The sequence below is a fragment of the Microtus ochrogaster genome, chromosome 15 (genome assembly GCF_000317375.1).
Source record: "Microtus ochrogaster isolate Prairie Vole_2 chromosome 15, MicOch1.0, whole genome shotgun sequence".
NCBI lineage: Eukaryota > Metazoa > Chordata > Mammalia > Rodentia > Cricetidae > Microtus > Microtus ochrogaster.
The window spans coordinates 44,044,909-44,068,677 of NC_022017.1; positions in this window are offsets into that span (position 1 = coordinate 44,044,909).

Consider the following 23,769-nt stretch of genomic DNA (forward strand, 5'->3'; position numbering starts at 1 on the left):
CCAACAGGATTTTTCCCAGTCTTGTTACCCAACACAGCCTTCAGGCTCCCATACCCCTTTTTGGGCCTCTCTCTCCCACTTCCCAATTTCTCCTTCACTTTTTTTTTTCTGCATCGCAGGCATTTTAAATCCTGTCCTAGTAATTTAAGATTAATGATGAAACACACCATTTGTACAATTAACAAACTCTAATAGAAAATAATGTGCTGAAATGTAATCACCACTGCACTGGTATTAAGAGGTGAAACCTTTGAAACATGACTGAGCAGTGGTTGCAGGGCCCCTGGGAGTGGGGTTGATTTCCTTGTAAGAAAAGCTTGGAGGAGCTTTTCCGTCCCTTTTCACCATTCAAGGACACAAACAAGGTGCTATCTTTCCAGCAAGGAGAGAACCCGCCCCCTTTCGCTGGGAGTTTGGTTACTGCTTTGAACTTCTCAGTCTCCAGAGCTGTGAGCAGTTCGAGATAAAAGAAAGCCTCCCGAGGCTGAGGCCAGCCTAGGCTTGGTTATCGTGGATGATAACCTTGAACTTCTGATGCTTTTGTGTCCACCCTTCCAGTCGTGAGAGGGTAGTCACGTGTTACGATACCCTGTTTACACAGTGCCGATACCGGAACCAACGCCTTGGTTCTTCCTAGGAAGAAGCGCTTTACCAACTGAACTGACCCCAGGCCCAATTTCTACTATTTATGAATCACTCACCATAGAGCATTTGGTCATAGCAATTTGTTTGGACTGAGATATTTAGAAATAGGGTCTTGCTGATGTAAATGCAGGTAAGGATTGAGCAGAAGACGTACTGGACTAGAGTGGGCTCTCAATTCAATGTGGGTGTCTTTATAAAGAGAAGAGAGTGCGTGCATAGCAGCGAGGAAGGTGGAGCAGGGACAGGAGTCCCACAGCTCCAAGCCAAAATGTCAGCGTTCCCAAGAAGTGGGAAGAAGAGATGAATTATCCTCTTCTGGATAATTTCTGCTGAAGTGAGCGGAGCTTGATCTACAACCTGACCCCAAACTTCTGGTCCCAGACTGTGAGAGAAGAAATTTTTGTTGTTAGTCCTCAGCTGTATGGCTAATTTCTTGTGGTAATCTAATCCTAGGCTGTTGGCATAGTGGGTAGATGGTAACTAGTACTAGTTAGTTATTGACCGACCCCTCAGGTCAAACCGGCACCATGACTGGCAAGAAACTAGCTCATCTCTTCTTTACAGCTCTACAGATACCACTGCTGTTGTCATCTGCAGATTACAGATCAGGGGACCGTACTAGAGTAACCGCAATGATTTGTCCATGAGTCTGTGGTAGGTTAAAGGTAGGGGTCTGATGTGGGATTCCCCTCTGTATGCTGTGAATACCATTGGTTGATAAAGAATCTGTCTTGGCCAGATAGAGTAGAATGGAGCTAGGCAGCGGGGGGTGGGGAGAAGGGGGACTAAACTGAATGCTGGGAGGAAGGAGGCGGAGCCAGGGAGAAGCCATGGAGCCACCAGAGACAGATACAGCAGAACATTTCTGGTAGGACATGAGCCTCATGGTAAAATATGATATAATGGAAATGGGTTAAGTTAAGATGTAAAAGCTAGCCAATAAGATGTTGGAGCAAATAGGCCAAGCAGAGATTTAATTAATATAGTTTCTGTGTGGTTATTTCAGGAGTCTGGGCGGCTGGGAAATGAACAAGCGGCCTCCTTACTATAGGGGTCAGGGTGTGCATCCAGAATTTCAACCCCGAAGACCTTATCCGTGGAAAGAGAATGAATCCCCCTCCCTCTCTTAGACTCAGGGCACACGACTGTACACCCAGCAGCAGGAGTAGGCTGCTTTGCTTTGCTGTGAAGGACTCGCAGAAGAATCACCTTTCCTTAAAGCCTCATTCTTGGTGTTCAGTGTCAAGCATTTCAGGGTGTCACAGCACAACCCTTTGAGCTTGTAAGAGTAGCTCTGTGGGGGAGAGGAGGTCTTGAGGGTGTTAGTGAGGAGGTTTGTGGTGAGAGGGTGGGAACGCGTAGGAGAGGCAGCAAATAAGGATCTACAGAGGCATCTAGTAACTTCTGTTTCAGGCAGAGGTCCCGCGGAAGGGCTGTTTATAGCATCCTGTTATAACATCCAGAAGGTGTGGGAATTTCACACTAGTCCTAGCACCAACCTACTTGTGACTGTGGGGCAAACAGCTCCACGTCTCCATGTCTTAGTGTCTCCATCGATAGAGCGGGATCCAGGTCTGTTCTGCTTGCATGATAGCACTATTGTGAGGGTCAGGGGGAATTCTACTTGCAAGAAACTATTCTACAGAAAGACTGGACGGGAATATAAATGTGTGAAGATATTCATGGCAGCCTGTTCTGTTCCAGCGTATGCATGAATACACACACACACACACAACACACACACACACTCACACATGCAAACACACACACACACGCACACAGCCCCACAAAAGGACTAAACAGCAAATATAAACCAAAGTCATCCAATGAGCTGGGAAATAATTATGTATCATCGGCTGGAGGAAAATTGTGTCTTCATTAAAAGGACTAGTTATCCATAACTCCATGGGAAAGTGTTTGAACCCAGATATATAATATATGGGGAATCTAGAAATCAGACTTTACATTGTGTAAAGTCATTTATAAACACAAGACTACCCTAAAAGAAGACAGGTTAGAGGGAGGGAGTTTTGAATAGAGAAAGATGTTTTAGTGATATTAAATGTTTGGAAAATGCAACTTAGAGAAAACTCAAAACACACGTAACTATGCATGCTGCAATCTCAAAGGCTGGAGATGTGTTTCACAGTTCCTGTTTATGGGGAAACTGCGATTTAAAAGCTATTTTAATAGTTTGGAGAGGAAAGCAATGACTATAGACCAAGTGGTGACATCTTAGGGTGTGAGTTCCTTCGGGGTAAATATTGTGGTGGCTCACACTGGCTGGTGTATAGGAGACCTTCAGTGCTTCATCTGTGCCCATCTGTGCCCATCTGTGTAGATCTGCAGGGGTCATTTCTACTTTCTTCCTGGACTGTGGAGCTGATGAAAAGAGTCTATTGCTTGCGGTTCCTTACAGGGAATGCCAGTGGTGGCAGGATCCAAACTCTCACCTCACAGGCCAGTGAGGTGAGACCCCCACGGGGATGCTCAGCAGTCCTCACTGACAGGAAGAGGCCAACTTGTCTCCATTAGCTGGTCTTTTGAGCAACCAGAGGCTCCCTAGTCTCCAGAGTCTATGAATATGTTAGGTCATGTGATGAAGGTGAACTGAATTTTCCTATGGGGGTAAGCTCGCTAATCAGTTGACTTGAACTAAGGTTATTATTCTGGGTTATCCCCACTGTCCTAATAAAAATTTTAAAAAATTCTTATGAGATGAGGGAGGCTGAGAAAAAGAACAAGAGAGGTCAACATTAGAAAGACAGATTCATTTCGCCGCCTGTGAAGGCGGAAAAGGGAAACTGAATTTGGCAGGGCTTTTAGAAGTCGGAGAAAGGAAAGGAAACATGTCTTCCCCTGAGTCTCCAGAGTGTTTCAGTTCTTGCTAGTATCTTAATTTCGGCCAGTGAGACCCAGTTTGGTCTCTGACAGAAGATTTAGGAGATAATATATATACACACATTCAGAGTGTGCCACATCCGTGGCCATGCAGAATAGCAGCACTGGGATCCAGTACACTGGGTATCTCCAGCTTCCTGGCCGAGCCGCTCTGAAGCTCCACCCCTGCGGCCTCCTTCTGGGAGGGGAGATGCGTGGGCTAAGCCCACTTCGGCTTGCAATTAGCTCAGCACAGCTGCTTACTAACCCGATGAGTACTGTATTCATCGGCTGTGACGAACTCACTCTCAAGGGAAGAGTCTTGTGTGGGTCGCAGGTGACTTCTTTAAATAAAGCATGAAGGATTTGTCCCCAGGATGGACAGACACCTGTGTGATTCCTACGACGCGTCATGACTATCGGACTATTTCATGACTGAGGGAAAAGAGGCACGAAAGGCATTGAAGACAAAGCCCCACTGAGAACAGCAGAGTGAGTCTGGAATCTGCCCCTCTGAACTGTGTGCTCAGGTCTGATGTGCTTTCCTCTAGAAGGTGATAAAGAAACATCGGCTTCCCTCTGTAGTGGTCTCTGTAACCCACCGCGGTTCTCACGCTAAAAGATCACACCTGTTGCGCGTTGTTAGCCACTATCTTTATCCCTCACTGCCTTACAACACTGTGAAGGAAACCCCTCTTGTAAGTTTGTCTATCCATGGAGCTTGCTTGGGGGTTTGGCAAACTGTTGAGAACCCCTCCCGCTGTTTTGAATCCTTGGAGATGCAGCCCCTCTTTAAAGAAATCTAAAACCCACTTTTTAAATTGATCAATACCAGAGAAGTTATCAAAGATGTGTGTGTTCGTCGTCTAAATGTTCTTTGATTTAAAGTTAAAAAAATCAAAAATATAATAATTCAACTGCAAAGGTGAGAAACACATGTCTGTTTTTGATGTACACAAGTCAGCTAGATTTTTGGAAAAGGGACGTGACACACACACAGACACACAGACAGACAGACACACAGACAGACAGACAGACACAGACACACACACAGCACACACCAAAAGGAAGGGCTCTTCTGTTTCTTCTCCCTTACCAATGGCAGTTTTCTATTACTGGGAAGCTTCTCTACTGCTGCCCTAAAAGGGCTGAGAATATTTCTTTTTTTCATTTTGCTTGACAAAGTCCTCCAACTACGACTCCCATCCCCCTTTGTTGCAAAGAGCACCACAAAAAGGGTCTGGAGTGTTAAAGCAGCTACGTGATGTAGAAGAAAAGGCCCAACCATGAAGGCAAAAGACAAGGACTTCCCCAAGGTCACACGCCCAACTTCATCCCTTGTTTTGATAAGCCACGTACAAGGGTGCTCAAAACCCGCTGAAGGGACAAAGTGATGGGCGTCTCGGGACATCCATTGTTCGTACAATCAATTGCCCGGGAATCCGAGAGCATGGAGGGCGTCAGAAGGGCGAGCGTCTGGGATATTTTAATATTTAGTATTTCCAGACTCAGCAGGCAGTGGGCTAAATCTGTCCACTGATGGGCAGGCTTGAATTATGAAACCACTCACGTAGGCGGAGAGGTTGCCCTGAGCAGGGAAATTGTTGCTAAGCACGTCGTCTGCTCAAGGTATCTGGGGGAGGGGTTGCTCTGCTGGTGGCAGGGCAGGAGACGTGTGAACAGGAGAGTAGCCGCAGTGGAGATATGGGCCTGGGTCCATGGGCCTGGAAGCCTTGCAGATTCTGTGCTCACCAAGTAGGCGGGAGCAGAATCATCAAGGGAAAGGCGCCCCATGGGACAGGACAAACCAGTTTTCTGCAGGGCTAGGGAGGTGAGACTGCCCCCTAGTGGTTGAGTTTACAAAGGGACGGAAGGGAAAGGGGCTTCAGGGTTGCCAAAGGTTCTAAAGTCTTCCTCTACAGCAAATGTCCAAGGCGGCGGAGCTCCCGTGAGGCTAAAGGTTTGGAGCCAAATGTGATCCTCAAGGCAAGAACACTCTGCAGGCAGGATGTAAGACTGTGGATGGATTAGATTTATTCTCAGCCGGGGGCAGAGAAGGCAGCTAAACTTTGATAGTGAGATTCGACACAGCACATGAATAACAAGCATTTGTTGGTGCTTTGCCTGTTTCTGACAGCCTAAGCACATGCACATATTGTCTCAATTCCTTGCAACAACACTGCTTGTCCAGTATCATTATTCTCAAGCTTACAGATGAGATTCAAAGTAAAGAACTTAAAGTAACACATTGGCATTTTAATGTTTGTGGCAGTGAACAACCGCACACTGCTTCATGACACACGGGCCTTTGTTTTAAGAGGTGCCATGTTGATGTTTGTTTACGATTTATTTATTTTTATGTGCATTGGTGTTTTGCCTGCATGTATGTCTGTGTGAGGGTGCCTGATCACCTGGAACTGGAGTCACAGACAGTTATGAGCTGCCATGTGGGTATTGGGAACTGAACCTGGGTCCTCTGGAAGAACAGTCAGTGCTCTTAACCACTGAGCCGTCTCTCCAGCCCCCTGTTTGTTATTAATTTCTATTTTTATCATTTCCACTGGGAAAGCTGAGGCTTACAGGACATTGTTATCAATTAACTTTTACAATGGAGAAAAATCACCCTTGAGAATAGGAACTTGAAACAACTATCACTTACTTTTTGTTTTGTTTTTTTTTCAAGACATAGTTTCTCTGTGTAACAGCTCTGGCTGTCCCAGAATACACATTTGTAGGCAGATACTGCTTGTTCATTTCCCAGCTGCCCAGACCTGAAATAGTCACACAGAAACTGTATTAATTAAAACATTGCTAGGCCTATTAGCTAAGGTTTCTTATTAACCAACTCTTACATCTTAAATTAACCTATTTCCCACTAGGCTGTGGCCTACGGGTGCCACTTTGGCAGCTACATGGCATCTCTCTGACTCCACCTTCTTTTCCCCTCTATCTCTGCTTGGAATTCCCACCTTGCTCTATTCTGTGCTTATTTATGAACCAATAGTAATAGAACATGTTCACAGTATGCAGAGGGGAATCCCATATCGACTAGGCTGGTCTCAAACTCACAGAGATCCGCCTGCCTCTGCCTCCCAAGTGCTGGGATTAAAGGCGTGCGCCACCACCGCCCGGCCATTATTTGCTTTTTAATGCATGATTAGAGATGTGTCTTGGTTCAGCTGCAGAGTTCTTCTGGTTGAATGAGTCTGCTGTGCCTTGGTGTTTGGTCAGCTAGGTGGTTCTACTTAAAGAGTTAGAGAGTTATGGGGTAGATACGATTGACTGGTGATGGAACCATGTGTTTCTCACCCATCAGGCCACTGGGGTCTGGCCAGGGGGACAGGAGCAGGTGCACAGCCAAGGCCACTGGGGCCTCAGTATGAAGCCATTCCCCCTGCCTGATGGGGAGACTGATTCCAAGCAGCCCTACCTCTACCTAACTGCACAGTTCCAAGGAGTAGCTTTTCCCATGCAAAGGAGTGAACCCAAAGATGGAGCAAATTCACAGCAGGCAGCATGGATATAGATAAAAATACTCAGCAAGAAATAAGTTGCATTTGTTTATCACATGCATTATTGGGACCCATATAATAGTTTTCATTAGTCTTGCAAAGAAGAGTAGGATTAAACCCAAATGATTTGGGCATAAAAAAATTATATGAACAGGATGGCGTTCTTCAGTCCTGAATTCCTAACTGCTCAAGGTATGAAATATTTAGCAGTGGCTCCGAAGCATCTTCCTTTGAATTCAAGATCTTCTTTAGGTTAGGCAACAGGGTGACAGCTGTATTTGTGATTCCACAGCACGATGTGTTCTGGATGCCAAAGATGAGCTTTGTTTTTGGAAGGATGAAGATGTTCACGTGGGATTTGTCCCTGGGCCGAAAAGGCTCCTTCATAAATGGAACGAAATCCATTGTTTTTAAGAATAAATCAGGCTACTTTAGTTTCTAGGAGGAGGTGAATTTGTGTAATCTATTATGAAAGCATTCAGGTTATAAATCTAAGACTTGGGTATTCAGAAGTCGTATGGGTGCCACCAATCACTTTATGACATGATGTTGGACAAATGTCCCAGCAGTTCTAAACGTTTATTCCAACATAGCAAATGGGGGTTGGTAACGGTCAGTTAGGAGTGTGTTGAGCTCCAGAGAGTGGGAAATACAATAGAGGTTTGTTTTAGCTGGGAGGAAGAAGATGTAGCGTTGGTGTCAGCAACTAGAGAATGGTAGCTGAGACAGAGAGCTGGCCTCTGTTCCTGTGTGCTTGTCCTTCAGCAATAAAGACAGCGGCTGTACCTGTAGACCAGGAGAAGAGGTGTAGGCAAAGGGCAGGGGTCAAAGGAAAATGCCAGCTGAGATAGTTCTCCACGATTTTAGGGAAGCAACACACTTCTTGGAACCCTTCCACCACACATAGTCTTTTCCTTAGGTTATTTTCCAGAACCGAACTAGGATTACCAAGCTGCAAAGGAGCCTGGGAAGGTGGCCTTTCAAATCTGGGCATATTCACCCCTGAATTAGTTGAAAAGCCTATAGGTAAAGACGAACAGTAGATAGGATGTACTCAACAGTCCTGTTTCCGTGTCCTGGAAGGGATGGGGATGTTATTTGTTGGTCTCCTAGCACTCGGTAAGCAGTGTAAACTCACTTGGCTAGTCATTCAATTTAATTCCCACAACATAAATTCAAAGTAGGTGTGAGCTCTCTTCATATACATAGAGAAAGAGGCATGGAGGAAATTAGGCAGACGGCTCACATTGACACCGAGAGCTGAATTAAACCTAGCACCTATATCTGCTTGGTCCCAGAGGGTGAAGGCGGTCTCAAGACATTGTCTTTTATTTTACAGGCCTCCAAGAAAGTGGTTAAAGGTATTGTCTCCCTCTTCCTCAGGCTACAGAATCCAGAATCCCTGGGACTCTGCAGGGTTTCGGATGATGCACACCCTTCCTGTAATGCGCTGTGCAGCCTCGCTTCTGTCCTGGCTTGTGAGACATGCACATCCCTCCCCCAACAGTGCACCTAACAACTCCTGACTCCCACCTGCGTGGAGCGACAGGCACGCACTCTCAGAACACAGGATACATTTTCCCTGTCCTAGCCATAGCTACGTTTAGTTTCTCTTACAATATTTTCTCAGTGCGTCAAGTTATGAAGAATAGAATGAGCAACTCAGGCTGAATCAGTTTTAGATGCATGTGCAGTAAGGCAAAACTGTGACCTCAGGCAAACTGTTATTGACCATCAAATGCGTACGTATGATTGCATGCGCACATGGTTAAAACCAGATGCATTATGGGAAAGAGCAAAAAATACAGAAAAATGATCATGCTACCTAATATTTTAATCACAACAGAGAACCACCTTATTATGCTCCTTAGTAACCAAATCCATCCTCTTGAGCCCCTTACAAGAAGCCCCAGACAATAATTGGTACCCTTGAATACCTTCACTATAGCCCAACTGTTAATCATGACATTGTATCCCTCCCTAATCTGTACATCGCTTGCCTCCGGATAAAGTTTCCTTGCTATTTTAGCAAATCTGGGGTGAACCCTTCCTTTCAGTTCTTTGGATGAGACCTTAGACCCTGAGTGCTGGTCACACTGACACCCTCCTTCCCTACCTTTCTTTAAAGTGAGCTTCATGACCTAAGGGTGTGAGGTCAAAGCCTTCTGCGGCATGACATGGGCCACTACTTTCTGCTTCAATTTCCCCTTCCCCTAGAAGAAATGCCTCTGAGGCCCCCTTCAGCTCTGTGGTTTTCAAACACTCCCTGGAAAACGTGTTTGGGCTTGGGAAGCAGTGTGCCTGGGAGATTTGGTTCTTGACTTATTCTGTTTGAAGACTGCTTTAATTTATTGGTCATGGTGAGGATGCTGAAAACAGAACAGGGAAAGCAAAGACTAAAAGTCCACTTCCTCTTCCAAATGTGGTGCTTAAATAAAATTCAGTCTCATCGAACAAACACGGGGGGTAGAAATGGATAAGGTTTCTCCTGTCTTTGAGTCCCAGAGGAGGCTGTAAACAGCAGGGTCTCCCTTCAACCAGATGGGCTTCTGGCTCAGAGAGCCAAATAGGCTCCGAATAGAGAAACCGGTTGCCCAAGTCAGGAAAGCCTGTTTGCTGTGATGTCAGCTTTTTCTCCCAGCTGACTGTAGCTGGGAGACCAGGCAAAGAAGGGGGAGATTAACCATGGCCAGAGGCTCTTGAACATGAGCTGGCTGGAGCGACGCTTCAAGTCCCTTCTTTTCCCTTCCTTCCTTCCTTCCTTCCTTCCTTCCTTCCTTCCTTCCTTCCTTCCTTCCTTCCTTCCTTCCTTTCTTTATTTGGATTTTCAACACAGGGTTTCTCTGTGTAATAGCCCTGGCTGTCCTGGAACTAGCTCTTGTAGATAAGGCTGGCCTTGAACTCACAGAGATCCACCTGTCTCTGCCTCCCAAGTGATTAAAGGCGTGCACCACCACCGCCTGGGCTTGTTTTCGTTTCCTTCAAATGAGTTGAGAGAGAAAACTGGCCAAGAAGGGCCCATCCTTGGGCCCCCAAGCTGGGAAGCAGAAAGGCCAGGTCAGAGTTGAGAGACTGCTGGGTTTCTTGGCTCCCGTTAGCAATGCCCAGGCAAAAAGGCAGGTAGCCAGGCTGGGAAGCACTTTGTACCACTAAACTTCAAGAGATTGGGTGATTCTGAGGTAATGCCGCCAAGCCGAGTGTGCCCATCTGTTGGGTGGGGTCGGTGGGGCTGGTGTTTGTGGTTGGGACTGGCTGACAGTGGCTGCGTCTATGGCTTCTCCCTCCTACTTGTATCTCACAAAGACCTTCAAACTGTATTGTCTCTGGCCACCCCAGAGGGCATCTGCTGACAACTTCTATAGCTACAGGTTTCTGAAGAATCTTTGTTGTAAGGTTGTTCTTTGACCATGGAGGCTTAATCTCACACAAAGCAGGCACTGTCCGGAAGTTAGTGACATTATTTCTATCCTCAGCATGAAAGGGCAGCAGTCAGTAGCTCTGGCGAGCCCTGGATGGGTCAGTTTTGAGGTGGTCCCACGCTGTTCTTCACAGTGACCACATACTGGTTTTCCCCACCCTTCCCCCACACTCACTGGAATTATTCTCCAAATAAATCAACCGGCCCCAAGCCTATGTGTGAAAGTCCAGTTCTGTGGGGAGGCGCATGCACTTCCGCAGGCTCGTCTGGCTCAAGGGAGTGGTACAGACATCTCTCTGTGCACATATGTTATGTGAACTGCAGCAGCTCGTATTCTTTGGGGATACATTATGGGGTTCTCTACTTTGTAATTTCACTGTGGGGGGCATCTCTCTCCTTCTGGAAACTTCATAGATAGCAGGAAAGAAGTTGTAGTTGAGGACAGGGTTGTAGTAAAAGTGTTAAGAAAAACCCCCTTTTTTTTTTTTTAAAGAAAAGGGATCGACAGGTCAGCATATCACATGGTTTAAGAGTTTCCTCTGTTACATGAAGCACTTACTTTGTGTGTGTGTATGTGTGTGTGTGTTCACATGGTAGTGAGATGCAGTTCTTTACAGGGGTGTATGGGAAGGTATTGGAAGCCACAGCTGCTAGCAGACTGTTGTGTTCTGTGCCAAGGCTGGCTTCAGCCTTTCTGTCTCTCTGGTAACAGATGTCAACATTCCTTTCACACCAGGAATGGCGATGATGTTCCTCACTGTGCCCAGTCCTGGCTATCCTTCTTGATGACCGTGATGGCTCAATCAGGTGGTTTCTCCAGGGAACTTCAGTTTTAGGTGGAGAAATGTGAGGGAGGCCTCAAAACGGCGGAAGATACCCCACTCTGAAGGGCCTGTGTTGGGGAGCTCCTGTGCCATGGAAATTCACACTCCATATGCTTGAATTCCTTGATTTTCTCCCCCTCAAAGACCTGGTTGTTTCGCTGTTGGATAAGTTCTGTGAAATACTTGTGTCCAGTCCCTCCCTCCCTCCTCCTCCCTCCTTCCCATTTTCTGTTCAATGGGAAACCAAGAATGCTGTTTGAAAGGCTTTGGAATTACCTGACCCTGATCCTAACACTTCTTGGCTTCATGTCTGCAGAAAATCACCTAACTTCTAAGTTTCAGGTTTCTGTGTTATTAGATGAGGCTTGTAATGTCAGAATGAATTTCATAGATGATAGCTATAAGGCCACTGTTCCATTCTTCTTGGTCAAGACAGGGCTTTTGTGGGTTAGATCTTATTTATCCCTGTTCTAACTAGTGTTCACTTTCCAATCTATTTATGATGTAAGGGGTGAGCAATGTACATTTTCACACCTAAAACCTATAGTTGACTTTCTCTAGATAGCTCCAGCATAGGTAGTTTTGCTTGGTGCTATTAACCATGACTTATTGTTCAGAATCTTAATGTAAAAAGTTCTATGTCCTGGTACTAGGAAAAGAAGAGTATGTAGTAATGAAATCACAGCACATAAAGGAAAAAAAATCAATCAGTTAGATATCACCAAAATTAAAAGCATGCTCCATGAAAGGCAACATTAATAAAAAGATCATGTACATAATAGGATAAAAGAGTGTGACTCACGCATCCAACAAAAGGCTTATGTCTAGAATATATACAATTTTCTTTTCTTTTCTTTTTTATTGGGGGTGGGGTTCAATACATAGCTTCTCTCTGTGTAGCCCTGCTTGTCCTGGAACTTGTTCTGTAGATCAGGCTGGCTTTAAATTCAGAGATCTTCCTGCCTGTGCCTCCTGAGTGCCGAGATTAAAGGCTGTGTCACCTCCACCAGCCTGGAACATATAAAGATCTGAAAGCTCAGGAAATAAACATTCTGGTTTAAAGATGGGTGAACGACTCAGACGTATTTTCCAAGAGGGTATCTGGAGGACAAAGTAACATGTAAAAGGGTGTTCAATATGATCAGCCATTAAGAAAAGGCACAATGGAATAAAACCACCTGCCTATTGGATGGCTAAAATAAACAATGCGAAATACCAAGTGTTGACAACGTGCAGAACATGTAGAACTCTTGTATGTTCCTGATAGACACAGGAAATGCTCCAAGGACATTGGCAGAGATTCTTGATAATTTCTTAATAAGTTAAACATCCATTTACCCCATAATTTAACAATTCCACAACTTAATATTTGCCCCGGAAAAGTAAACCACGTTCACACAAAACCTGCACATGAAACTGTATTCACAGCAGCTCTAGTTACAATCATCCTACCCAGGAAACAGTGAAAATGCCTTTGGCAGGTGATGAATCGCCAAACTGTGGCACCTCTACCCGGTGGAACACTACTCACTCAGAAAAAAAGAGTGTAGTTTTATGCTGTACAAAATGAACTTGGACGACCATCAAAGGCCTTAGGACTAGTTCAAGAAGCCTGCCTGGCTTGGAGGATCCATGAGTCTTGCTGGCCCGTCAGTCCAGCTGAATCAGCAAGGTCCAGGTCCAGTGAGATACCCTATCTCCAAAAACAAAGTGGGGCGTGACTTGATGAAGACACTGAACATCAGCTGCTGACCTCTGTGTGCACACATCCACATGTGCAATCACACACACAAACACACTCCTGTGCATATGCACACACACACACACTCCTGTGCATATGCACGCACACACACACACTCTTGTGCATATGCACGCACACACACACACTCCTGTGCATATGCACGCACACACACACACATGCACACAAACTGTGCCAAATATCTGCATACCATATTATTCTATTCATACAGAAAAATATTACAATTAGGAATAAAGGCAGGGTGGAGAATTTGACGGTAGGAGCAGCGTTCTTTAGGGGTGACACGACAGCTCTGGATTCTGATTACGACAGGGGTTACATCAACCTATACATGTGTCAACATTCATAGAACATTACATCAAATTATCCATTTCCCTCATGGTAATTTAAAAGCCGCTTCTCATTATGCAGAGTGAGGCTGTAGTTGCTTGTATTTTGACATCCCGTAGACCTGCTCTGTCTAATACAGTAGACACGAGGCACTTATGCCAGGTTTGTGCCAGCTGAGACACGCTTAAGTGCATCGTGCATACCGGATTTTCAAATCTGAAGGCTTGTGTGAAAATTTGAATGTAAAATATCGCAGCAATAATTTGTGTGTTGGTTACACATGGAAGTACTACTATTTTGAATATGCTTGGTTAAATAAGACATGATTAAAGATAACGTCACTTTTTTTCTTCCTCCTTCCTAACATGTGGTTATAAGAAAATGGTAATTGCAATATACAGGTTTATCTTTATCTGTTTATCAGATGGCGTTGCTTGAGTTGCCACCATCAGGGAGGAATGGGGAGTTCTGGAATATTCTCTCTGCAGGACACCATCAGGTGAATCATTGACACCATTTGGGATTCAACAAGAGCCCTCCAGACTTGTCTGGAGGCTGCTCGCTTCCTCTTTTTCTAGGGAGGCGGATGTCAGTGTACCTCTGCCTTTTCCGCTGTTCGGTTGGTTTTCTGTAACCTTCAGGGGTGGTGGGGAAGCAGGTACAGTGGTGGGTCACTGTGAGATGGGCTAGGATGTAGGCGTGTAAATTAGGTGTGTAAGTTAGGTGTGTAAAAGCACCCAGCTTTGCTGTGATACGGGTTAGAGTTTCATTTTCTGGAGATTTGAATGTGAGAGCTGCTTCACTGTGAAGCTCTGGGTCTTTCTCAACCCTAGGTCTTTATGTGCAAAGCGAAATGAGTTTCTTTTTCTTTGCTCCTCCCTCCCCCTTCTCCCTCCCTCCTTACCTCCCTCCCTCTTTACTTCCCTCCTTTCTTTCTATTATTGTTTATTTTACCTTACTGAGTGATTTATCCTAAAACAAACAGGAAAGAAGTATTGGAAGCATCTGGTACTTTATGAAATATTTTTGCTATTTCTTTTGCTCAGGTGGCTTTGTATGGTATTTGTTCTCCCACCTAGGGCTTGGCCTCTCCCCTCCCTCCTTCCCTCCCTCCCCTCCCCTCCTCTCCCCTCTGCGCCTTTCCCTTTCCTTTTCTCCCCTTCCTCTCTCCCTCACTCCATAGGCATCCTGCCCAACTTTTCTCCCTGATTCAGCACTGAGAAATGCCAAGGCAAGCATTCACACAAAGTACGAAGCTGCCTGTCAGCAAACACCCACTCCTGCGTCACTCTCCCGGGTGTATCAGAGACCTGCCTGGCCGCCCCACGTCTGAGATGGGCCTGGCCTCCACGTAAGGCCCTAACCCTGCTTGGCTTCCCTCCATGCAGCAGGAGGCTACAGAGCTGTACTCCCTGTTGATAGCATTCAGAGATCGGAGCCCTCCCCCCTCCCCCCCACCAAAGGCAACCCAAAGCCTTCCAACCATCAACAGGGGTTGTGGCAATTTTCCTGAATTCAGCTTCAAAGATAACGCTAGCTTAAGCTTCCGGCACTGAGTCCATGCAAAGGCTGCCCTTTTCCCTCGCTCTCCTCTGCCTTGAGCTCCGACATGCTTTTATTAAATTATTCTTGTTGCTTGCTTCCTGCGGCTCAGTGTCGGCATCCAATGTTAGGTAGGCGCAGAGAAAATGAATACTTTTCCAGGCTTAACAGCTCCGTAAGTTTTCATCAAAGGAACCTATTAAGTGCTTGTCTGGGCACGGCGCTCGGTGAGGCTCTGCAGAAAGGAAGCGAAACAGACACGAGTGGCCTCTCAGGGATTGTTCATAATGTGCACCGTGGCTACCTGGTAGCTTATCTTGGTCACCACTAGGACTTTGAAAGGAACAAGGTCCTGTCGTATCCCAAGTTCAGAGGGCCGTGGTTTAAAGATCTCAGAAGCAAGCCGAGGGCTCGCTCTCTAGCCACCAGAGCAGGCTTCTTCGGAGGAGTGGCAGTGTGGCCTGCTGGTCAAGCATGCGCATTCTGGAACTGAGCGGTCTAGTTCGGCACCTGGGCTCTTCCACGCAGGGTCCTTTTGCATGCATAATTTTTCGAGGCCGCAGTTTCTCGCATGACAATTCAGATCGCGATGCCTACTTCACAAGTGGTCCCGTACCCCTCATTCATTGATCCGTTCATGGGAGCCAGGTGGTGGGGGTTTGAATCGTATTAGTAACAACCCCATACAGCAAAGTTGTTCTTACCTTCCTTCTCCCCAACTAAGGAACTGAGGCTTAGAAAGGATGACAGATATGTCCATACCGATACAGCAGATGCAGGAGAAGGCCTTCAGTCCGTCCCCTCTACCCAGACCCTCCCCAAACCTGTTCTCAGAGATAGAGGAAGGGCAATGGAATCCTGGAGGCAACAGGTGAGACTGTGTGAGCCGAAACCTGTAATCCACGGGGTCCATTGACTGCCCTGCCAGGCTATAGGTACAAGACTCCAGACTCAAGGTCAGTTGTGTTTCTTTTGTGGAGATTTAATCTGGAGCCCCCATCCCACCTAATCTCATTTGCTTTTTTGCTTTTATATGTATGCATATTGTAGTATGTGCATGTGAATACAGATTCCTATAGAAGCCAGGAGAGGCATCTACCCCCCTAGTCTGACTTATAGGCAGTTAGCACTGGGCATGGGCACTCGGGTGCTTTGCAAGAGCTTTAATGCTCTTTAACCCTTGAGCCATCTCTCCAGACCATTTTTCTGTTTCAATACTTGAACAAGGTCTCGCTCTCTAACCCAGGCTGGTCTCGACATCTCAGTTCTCCTATCCCAGTTCTCCCATTGTTGGAATTACAGCTATGTATTACTGTGCCCAGCTTTTTCTAATTGAAAAGTAATTGCCAACTTTTGTGTGTGTGTGTTTTCATGCATACAGTCATTTAACACTTAACCAGAGAGTGAAACCACAGGAACTCCCTTATTAGGCAATTTTGTTGTTGTCTGATTACTCTGGAATGGGCTCATACAACCCTGATGGTATAGCCTGGTATATATTCTATATGTTCATAACCTACCTATATTCTGTTGTTCCTAGGCCTCAAGTTGGAGGGCAGGTACTGTATATTCCAAGCAATTATAACACACGGTATTTGTGTACTAAAACATATGTAAACATAGAGAAGATACATACAAAGGACTTTTCAGCCTTTATATAGCCTCATGGGACCACTGCCATATGTGTCTCTTGGATGACAATGCCATTCTGTGTCACAAGACTATGCTGCAGTTCTTATGTTAGGAATGACCTCTGCATTGAAAATGCCAGGCACCAGCTTGGCCCTAGTGGTTCAGGGAAAACAGCATCCAACCAGCCTGCTTTATAGTCTTTGTTATTTTATCAGTGACTGCACTAAGGTCACCTGAGCTTACTGGGCTTCTCCAAGGCTAATGTAAAGAGCATTTAACCTCACCTGTCTTTAGGAGCCCGAGCAGTGCTGGGACTAAGGGCTTCCTTCCATCAAGGATTCCAAATACTTGGGTTTATTAACTGAAGTTCCTATAACTTTCTAGGCATTTGGCATTGGAAAATTATTTGATACCTTTGAAATGGTTTGGCTGTCTTCAAAAATACATACTTAATGCATATAGCTTATGATTAAGGATTTTAATTGATAATAGAGAACCTCTCAGCCGAGTCTGGTATGCACCCTCCCTTGCTAGATAGTGACTATTGTTATTATATGTCTTATCTGAATATAAGAAAGAATAGCCAGCATTTATGTATGCCACAGACTCTCATAAGGTCTATGTATGTTTTAACATATTTAATCACTTTTATAGTTTAATGTTTCAGGTCTATTGTACAGATGACAAAATTGAGTCCTGGAAGGGCTTCTCATCTGTGCTCTGTGAGTCCAGGGTCTGAGCTCCACCCAACAATCAAAGTGTTACTCTATTACAATGTGCATGGCGTCCTGCAGCTGGGGGCCATGTCTGTCATCTTTGAGGACACAAAGTATTCTCTTAAGATTACAAATGTTAGATTGATATGGGTTGCCTGGAGCATCATAGTGGGATGGTTTCCAAGACAAAGCTTGGACTCAGGTAGCAAAGAATGATGTGATTAATTAGTGATACTTGCCTTGGGCAAGAGAGCTGGCATCGTCAACACAGTGTATTTGGTAACCCCATTCTATGAAATGCTTAGAGCAAGGGGGTTTAGTCAATTTATTAACAAAGAAAGAAAATCACAACCAAAGAGCTAAGCCATTGGCTGCTTCTCCCACCTTTTAGTATGTTTCCGAGTTTAAAGTCATATCCTGGTTATGACAGCATACACCTCTTGCTCAGTTAGCTTTCCTGCCTATGTTGAATATGTATCAACACATACGCTTAATTGTTAAACAATAAAATCTCAGCTGCAGTAAATGCTCAGTTTGTCCCTCTCACATTGCCGTCATCGACTGTTGGTGCAGAGAGAAGATGGGGACAGCACAGCCATGATGGTAAGAAGGGGGTCTCTGTGGAGTTCAGTTACTGTACAAGGAAGAGCCCATCAGCTGACCTGGGGAAGTTAACCAGCAGAGGATTCAGCTGCAACCTGCACCGTTGGTGGAAATGCAGAAAAAGTTCTTGGGGTTTAACCCTGGATGATAAGTCAGTTTCCTGTTCTCGGCCAGCTGTGACCAATGGCTTGGAGCTACTGAAATCTTAAGCCGAGAAGTGCTGTGGGACAATGGTCTGCACCCTGTCACTTGTATTTTAAATAAATGCTGATTGGCCAGTAGCCAGACAGGAAGTATAGGCAGGGCAATGAGAACAGGAGAATTCTGGGAATGGGAAAGCTCAGTCTGCAGTTGTCACCCAGACACAGAGGAAGCCAGACACAGAGCAAGCAAGATGTGACTGCCTTACCTAAAAATGTACCAAGCCACATGGCTAACACTGACAGGAAGTATGGGCTAATAAAAGTTATAAGAGTTAATAAGAAACCTGTGCTAATAGGCCAATCAGTGTTATTTTAAAATACAGTGACAGGGTACAGACCATTGTCCCACAGCAGAGGAGGACTGTGATGAACTTTTCTTAAATGTGTTTATATCGATTAGTGATGTCTGCTCTGGGTGTGGCATCTGCTGACTCTGTCTAGGTGGAAAGATAACATTGTTCATGCCTTTGGTTTGGGTGGATGTGCTCAGGAGACACTAGTTTCAACTTGATGCTCTTTTTATGTGAATCTTGGATGTGTCATAGCCTGTGCATCCCAGGTCTGAATGAAACGTGAATTGAAAGAATCCTTATGAAGTGGTTGTAAACATTGCAGGCATGGTGTCCATTCATTCAATTACTCATCCTGCAAGTACTTGCTGAAGTTTGTCTATGTGCTGGGCACAGTGTGAGGTGCTACTAGGGTTACAGTGGGGATGGGTGTGGTCTATTTGCTCAGAGCTCAGAGTCTAGTAGGAGACATGAATCATTTTTCTGTTGTTGCCTAAGAAGTTGTGACAAATTTAGAGGCTTTAAAGAGCAGTTTTCTCTCCTTTTCTGCATGGCTTTGTTGACATATTAGTTACTCTTCTCAGTGCTGTGGCCAGATACTTGGCTTGAATGAATTTAAGGTGGAAGTGCATTTATTCCAGCTGCTAGTTCAGAAAGCATGGCAGTCGGGATGTGAGACAGCCCATAGCATCGTGTCTTCACTGGAGAAGCAGAGAGGGAGGAATTCTGGGGCTCAACTCACTTTCTCCCCTTTCCCTTGCTGCGATGCCATCAGCTCATGGGATGCTGCTGTTCTTATTTAGGGTGGCTCTTCCCTCTTCAGTTAAGCCTTCCTGGAAATATCCTATAGACAGACACAAGGAAATGTGAGTTGGTTGGAGCACATGAGCAGCCCTGAAAATGCCAGGGAGGATGCCGGAGAGGAAAGAACGTGTAAGCGGAAACTCTAAGGATGGGCATAATTAGCTCCTCTCCAGATGTTAGCTTTTGTTCGTTTTATTGCCATATGGCACTCATAATGAGAAAAAAAAATAATTCTTTAGGTAAAGACTTTCCATTCCTGAACACAGCAGCGGCCCTCTACCTGCTATGGAGACTTTCCCTCAAAGTCAGCTTCTGGTCTCAGATTTGGAAGGAGAGGTAAGGACCCAGACTGTGGGGTGATGGTGGCTTGGGATTGTAGGGATGTCCTCAGTTGGGGAGGGAAGCTGATGGTGGCTGTCTGGACAGAGTGGGAAATCCTCCATCTGCTCCAGATGGTGCCTATGGTGGAATATATAGATTTTCTTCCCACATGGGTCTTTAAGAGCAATCATAGTTATCACTCAAGGTCACGTCACAATTTCTCGTGTTTTTTTTTTTTATAGGAGCTGTTTGCCGTTACTAGGAATCCTGTACCATGTTTTTGAACATCTGTTCTGCGATTGGCACTTGCTCAACCCTAAGTGCTCGATTTCTCCTTGTCATATAACAGCATTAGATGAGATGGCAGAGAAAAGAAGGCCGAGTTCCTCTTTCCACCCTGCCTCGTTCATTCTCATTGTCTCACGTGCTCCACCTCATCCCTTATACCAGTGGTTCCCAACCTGTGAGTCTTGACCCCTTTGGCGTCATCGATCAGATACCTTGCATATCAGAAATTTACATTACGATCCATAGAGGTTGCAAATTTAGAGTTATAAGTAGCAATGAAAATAATTTTACGGTTGAGGGGGGCACCACAACATGAGGAACTCACAGCATGAGCATTGGGAAGGTTGTGAACCACTACCTTATAAGAAACCTACAATGACCATGGGAGTATATAGCATCAGTACCGCTCTGACGGTTAGCATCAATCAACAGGATGTAGAGTTACCCTGGCGTGTCTGTGGGGGATTTTCTGATAGGGTTCCTTAGGTGGGAAGATGCACTGTTAGTGTGGACAGCACTATTCCATGGCTGGGATCCTGGACTATACAGAGAACGCAGGGTGAGCACTTGTTTCTCCATGCTTCCTGACTGTGCCGAACTGTGGTCAGCTGTCTCACATGTCTGTCTTTCCTGCCATAATGGACAACACCTTCAAACTGTGAGCCAAAATATCCCCTTCCTTCCCTGAGTTGCTTTCTTCAGACATTTTGTCATAGCAATGAGGAAAGCAACTAAGACAACACTCCATTTTATCTTAAATCATCTGCCATCTTCTCTTACTCACTCACGAGAACCACAGCATTTGGGGGACAATGCTGTCCTATCTGATAGAATTCCTATCTGTTCTCATTTGCGCTTATCTTTCCTCCAGGCAACCTGGCAACACTCAGTCCCATCTCTTTCTGAAGTCAGTTCCTCTTCCTCTCTGCCTCATATAGCTGGCGTCTACCGTATTGGATGGTCCAGCCTAGCCCATATACGGTTCTCTTCATGACTCCAATTTTAAGTGTCTACCCTTCCTCTCATCATGAATTTAAATTTTAAACTTCATTATAGAAAGTCACAGATAAAAAAAAATCACATACCCAAATTAACAACCCAAACCCAAAGACTATATAACTCAATAAGCTTTTATATAAACAATTCCAGCTCTCTGTCATCTTCTACATTTCCAGTTTAATTTTTCCGGTGCTCTGACTTGCTGACTGCAGTGACTTATAGTCCATAACCTTACTGCTTTTCACGGAGCCTCATTCTGTTTGAGTTCTCATGCCCTGTTTATCTTTCTCATTTCATGATCCTTCAAGTCAACGCTTTCTTGCCTGCAATCTCAACAGACTTCCCCTTTCACGTCCTGATAGGTGGGGACAGAAACCTCCGCTGTTGTTACACCGGATCTCAGCTGTCCCCTCATCTCCAGCCCTGAGTTGCGTGTGGCTGGGGAAAGCAAATGGGTGCCGCTTTGGGACACAAAGGGGCCCCCTACTGCTTTGCCAGCACACACTTGTCTAGCGTGTCCCTCTTCTATCCAGTCGTTCTTGCCCTGTCTTATCTTCCCGATCTGCTCTTACTCTCCACCTCAGACTTCTATTTCAGGAGACAGAAAAGACACCGATGTCTCTCACCACCTCCAGTTCCCCCACCTTTGGGTACACACACTGCCCTCTCTTGCTGTCCCGCCAAATCACTCTTGTTTAAACTTCCAGGCACCCTTTGGGGATGGAACTCTTTCTCTTTGTGCTGAATCTCATCCTCTCCTTTCTAACAGTTCCCCCGTCGGTGAGTCTTTGTTTATCCTGTAAACAGCCATTAGTGGTTCCTTTCTTGTCCGTAGAAGACGTGGCTTCCTTTGTGCTCCTGGTGTCTTTGTGTTTCTGGTCCCCTTTACCTGACATGATGTTCAAGCAATATCCACATATCATACCCCTTAAAGGAATTTTATTCTTGCATAAACATAGCATGACTTTCCTATTGAAAATTGCAAAGCTTCCTCCTACCTACCTAGTACCATTTTATTTTTAGTTTTATATTTAGTTGATTTTTTCAAATGTATATGAGCATATGCCCGCATGTATGTATGTGTGCCATGTGTGTGCCTGGTGCTGGAGGATGCTAGAAGATCCCTTGAGACTGGAGTTACAGACAAGTGTGAGATGCCACGTGGGTTCTGGGAACCAAACTCAGATCCTCTGCCAGAGTAATAAGTGTTCTTAATCTCTGAGCCATCTCTCCAGCCCCAAATTTCATTTTCTTTGACTTCATAATACTGACCGTAACGTGACAAGCTGCACACCTGTCTTGCTTTTCATTGGTTGCTTTCTTGTTGTGATGTTTCATTTTTTCATTGCTGAACTCTTAGCATATAACATAGTACCAGACATGTAATACGCTGGCAATGAAAGTTTGTTGAAAAAAATACGCTATGGCGTCTCTTTCCCAACATTCCTCCTGGTGTACTGCAGTGGTGTTCTGGACTGAAAGAGACAGCCATTCAGCACGTCACCACCCCTACCTCTTCCTGGGAATCTTTAGAGCAATGCCTCTTCAAATTTAAGGTGCACAGGGAGCGTTGGAGCGTCTTGTTAAGACGCGCTCGGGTGACAGAAAGTTCAGTAGGTCTCCTGTGACCCTGCGTTTCTCAGAAGCCCCTAAATGATACACATGCAGTAGATGTAGCTCACACCCGGAGAAGGAAGTCTAGTTTGTGCATATTAAATCTTTCTCTTCTTTTAAACGGAGCATAAATATTTACACAGTACATTTGCCTATTTACAGTATAAACATGGTCCCGAATTCAAGCAATCCTGTGGTAAGTGCCTCTTTAGCCACAGGTTGCAACATTTGCGTAGACAGCTCCATCCGTCTCTTCATATACACGCTCCAAGAGGGAATGTTTCTATTAGGCTATTGTTAGGTGATTAGGTCATTGTCCATGTTTGGGTAGAATTAGTTTATCCTGAGCACATGTGCAGGATCATTGTTATTGATGGTAATATCTCAGCAGTTGCCGTAGTATGGTATGCATCGATGGGAAGACAAGTCCTGCCGTTAGCTCTAGTTATTATCCTGATCCTGTTTCAGTATATAGAACAATATACTTGCTGTGATAGGCATGCCAACAGTTGGCTTTAAAAGTCTCAGCAGGGGCCTTCCTACATAGTTTGTGTGGCTTATGCTGGTTAGGAAGTGGGGTTGCACTGACGATTTCTCCTAGAAAGGGTGCCCTTTTGCAAACTGAACTAAGGTACCTAATGCTTGATAATCTTAACTATGAAGCTAGAAAGACCTGCAGAGAAAATAGAGAGCATCAAACACACTGTTTTTTTACCTGAGGGATGGGTAAAGGCCAGAGCCAGAGGACTTGATCCAGTGTGTATCAACATCACCAACATGATTGGCATCTAACATTTATGGAGAGATTAAGCGTCAGGGACCCAGGGCTAACTGTCTAGTTTGTTCTCTACAAAAGCAGGCCCTAAAATTACTATTTTTATTATTATCATCCTTATTTCAAGATATGTAAGTGGGAAAATGCTGCCTTGTCTCAAACAGTCACTTGTACATTCTGCAGGCATGCCAGCTTTACCTGTCATTTTTGTCCTAACACATACACTGAGTTATGTCATCAAGAGAATAACTTCCCTTACACATACAACATAAGCGAACTGGTCAGACATGAAGAGTTAGGTAAATTTGCCAAACTCAGTTTCTGGAAAGGACAGGTGTTCTCCTCTTTGCTGCTTTTCCATACCCACAGACGGTACCCTGTGTCCTGTGCACACCTGCCTGTGCACCCAGAGAGGGTTGGAAGCCACCTACATAATCCAGGTCTCTAGAAAGGCGAGAGAGAGCCAAGAGAGGGCAGCCATCAAAGGGCATTTGATGGTCTTGGGAGCGGGTCTGTTGCCAGTGCTTTTGATTTCTGTCACCCATCCCTGGGCTGGTGCCTGGCCAGGCAACAGCTTGAGTTGAGTGAGTAACGGTGTTGATTGAGTATACGAA